A 3,691-nucleotide genomic window follows, 5' to 3' on the forward strand; every position below is an offset into this window, starting at 1 on the left:
ACCCAAAGTGCTACAGATTAGTCTTACTGCTTATATCCCATTAAATACGTTACATTCAACACCATTTAACTCTTACATTAAGAATAATTATGATAAATAAATTAATTTATTTAAATAGCATATGAACAATACCCACAAGTATGTATCATACCATTATTTTATACTGAATTAAAATGTGCACTCGCCTATATCAACATTTTATATGCCATTTTTCGGCCAATTGTCCCAAATTGTCATTTGAGAACCATATCAAATGTATTAGAATATTAAATTTTGTAAACTGTGGAGGATAGATTATTCCGAAATTGATAAATCATACATTATCAAACAAAACATATTCAAAAGAGCTAAAATTAGTACTATCAGATCTAATGTCATGCAATAACGAATTATATAATCAGCTATCAAAAATTGATTATCAGTTTTTAATTTAACTTTTCATCTTTTTATATAAATTAACTATCCTCTAAAATCTCTGAATGAAAAAATGATTTAATTTAATTTTTTTTAAAAGTGTAATAGGTATATCTTTATTCTTCATAGAAATAACAAAAACAAATATTTTACTTAATTCAATACAATCACCAAACATATCTGACATGAGTAAAAAACAAAAGAAATCATCACTAATTTTTTTTTTCTCTTTTGAAATTGATATATATTTAATAGTCCGATTTAGGGACCATTCTCACATAAATATGCCAAAACGTCGAGTTGGTTAACGATCAAACATTCAAAATTTATTGAAATGTATCTTTCCTATTATGTCTGCATGAATAAATTATCTCCTAAATTTTGATAATGATGGTATTTATCTTAAGATTCCTATGAAGACTAGGATCCGTGTCCTCTACCCCATCTCTTTTTGAGGTCCTGACTTGTATAACGTATTTTATTATTTGTTCACAAATTCGTAATATAATGTATAAATTTGATCGCATTTGCAGAGAATTCGTACTGACGTTTGTAGTTTCTCGCTATTGAATGTGCAATTAATAATGCCATCTTGACGATTTAAAGATAAACAAAGAAACTAAAGAAACTGTGTATTAAAATTACAAAGTTTGCTTAATTCCGTTCATGGGCAATGGGGGGACGTCATCTATCTGATATGATTTTCAAGACTGTGTAAAAAAAAACTTTAAATGTGTACCATGATTATGAAACAAAAAATAAAACTTTTTTGATTTATCAAACTTTTTTTTTTTTGCCTTTTAGAAAAACGAAATAATAATGCTGCATCCCTTAATTTATTCAAATTTCCTGATAATGTGTTAATAAATTCATTTGTTTAGCTAGCTCATAAATATTGACGTTTTCCAAGTCATTAGCGAAAAAGGAGTATAGTATAGGAAATAAGAGGAGTTGAAATACTGTCTTTGTTTTAAGTAATTGTAGGATATATTTGATGTCGGAATACAAAGGACAGTAGTGAACTGGAGCATGTAATTCACATGAAAAATTGATTCTAAGAAGACATGTTCGCATAAATGTTTTATTTGAAGAAGATTAAATAATAACTGGCCATCAATCTTTTGGAATTAGAAATGACAAAAATATATATATATAAATATATATTTATGAACGTAGGAAAGTATATATAAAGGAAAATATTGAAGCTGCCAGAGTCTTTATGTATATCTAGACTTACATGAACGAAAAACAATACTACTATTAAAATTTTAATTATTTTTTATTTTAAGATGTTATAGACTAATAAGTATTTTATGTTTATTACTGATTTGTAATTACTTGCAGTGATTAGGTTCTTGCACTTAGGAATAATTCTTCACTTCTTCACCTATTGAGTTACTTCTTTATTATTATATACAAGATAATATATACAAAATGACTTTGCATCAAATGTAATACAACTTAAAATACATAAATAAACAGCAACTCCTCATACCCTACTAAGATTTTAAGGGAATATACATAAGGTGTTAAATGACATTAATTTTTATTTTTTTTAAACAAACAAACATATATATATATATACAATTTAGAAATCAATATTAAATTTAACAGTTTTCTTTCTATTTCGGTCACTCCTCCTCAACATTCTATCTTCCATGTTTTCTTCTCCAGATTTGAGATTCTCAGACAATATCCCTGATTTGTTTAGCCTTAGGAACTTCCTATTTTGAATCAATTCACGATAGTTCTTAATCAATATATATGATCTCCCATGATATCAGATGTCTTTGATCACGGCTTCAGTGTCCCAAGTTTTAGAAATAGGATTTTGTACCAATACATTGTTCCCAATTTTGAACTCTGGTGGATCACCGTTTGAATTCTCGGTAGTTATTGTTTTCTTTCGTTTCTCATTAACATCATTTGAATTGATTTTTTCATAAGCATTAGGTAGTGTTGGCAAATAACCACATTGTCTTCTGCTGAACATTATTTCTGTTGGACTAAATCCATCTGCCCTGGGTGTATTTCTCCAAGCAAATAATTATGCTTCTATATTGGTCTTATCTGTTTTCTTCATGATTGATTTAACTGACTTGACTGCTCTGCTAAACCATTACTTTGAGGGTTTTGCGATGAACTTATTTATTGAATAATAATATATTTTTCACCGAGTTTATCAAATTCATTTATATAGTGTGGTCTTCCATCAGTACGAATATATTTTAGGAATCCAAACCAATGAAACCATGACAATATAATTTTTGTAACAGCATCTGTAGACAACGAATTTAATTTGGCTACAAAAGGAAAAACACTGAATCTATCAACCATTAGAAGATAGTGAGCATCCCTATACTCAAAGAGATCAGAAGCCACATGTGACATTGATATTCGGCCTCTGAATTAATTATTGGTTCATCTGGCTTACTTGGTAAAAACTTCTGACAGGAATCACATTTCTCTATCATGTTTTTGATATCATTGTTGATATTTGTCTAAAAGTAGAGTTGTTACGCCATCTTCCTTGTTTTCACAACACTTGTATGAGGTAAATGAAATCATTGTAAGATTCTTTCCCGCTCGGCCGAAGGAACAATAATACGATTGTTGTCATAAATGAGGAGTGTGTATTCATCATCATCAAATAGAGATAATTGATCCCAGATTGACGATAGTTGTTTTGGTAGGGGGTTGATTGGAAATTTCTTCATTTCTGTTCCCGACCTGAATGCCTGTAATATCATTTGATATTCACTGTCGTTTACTACTCCATCGATCAATTTTTGCACACCGGTATATGTATAAATTTTGTTACATAACACTGCATTATCCTCAAATTCCTCATCCGAATCCTCATGTGGGTCAAATACCAGATTTCTTGTCAAAGCGTCCGCTATCTCATGACATTTACCTGGAACCCATTCCAATTCGAAGTTGTAATCAGTTAATTTCTCCCTGAAACGTTGTAGGGATTTATTAGGGATATCTATAATTGATTTTTTTTAACAAACCAACAAGTGGACGTGGACCACTAAGAATAAGAAATTTAGGTGAACCGTATAAGTAATACTTACAATGAGCAACTGCCCATTGCACTGCCAAACACTCAAGTTCCACTGTAGAATATCTGGATTCCGTTAAAATTAAGCTTCTTGATTCACATTGAATTAGTTTTAAGCAGTTTATTTATTAATCAAAATAAACTAAGATACTTTGTTTCCTATCTTCGTCGTCAAAGTAAGGGGTTTAATTTATATTATTTTCCAGAAAG

The sequence above is a fragment of the Lepeophtheirus salmonis genome, chromosome 9 (assembly GCF_016086655.4).
Source record: "Lepeophtheirus salmonis chromosome 9, UVic_Lsal_1.4, whole genome shotgun sequence".
In the NCBI taxonomy this organism is placed as follows: Eukaryota; Metazoa; Arthropoda; class Copepoda; order Siphonostomatoida; family Caligidae; genus Lepeophtheirus; species Lepeophtheirus salmonis.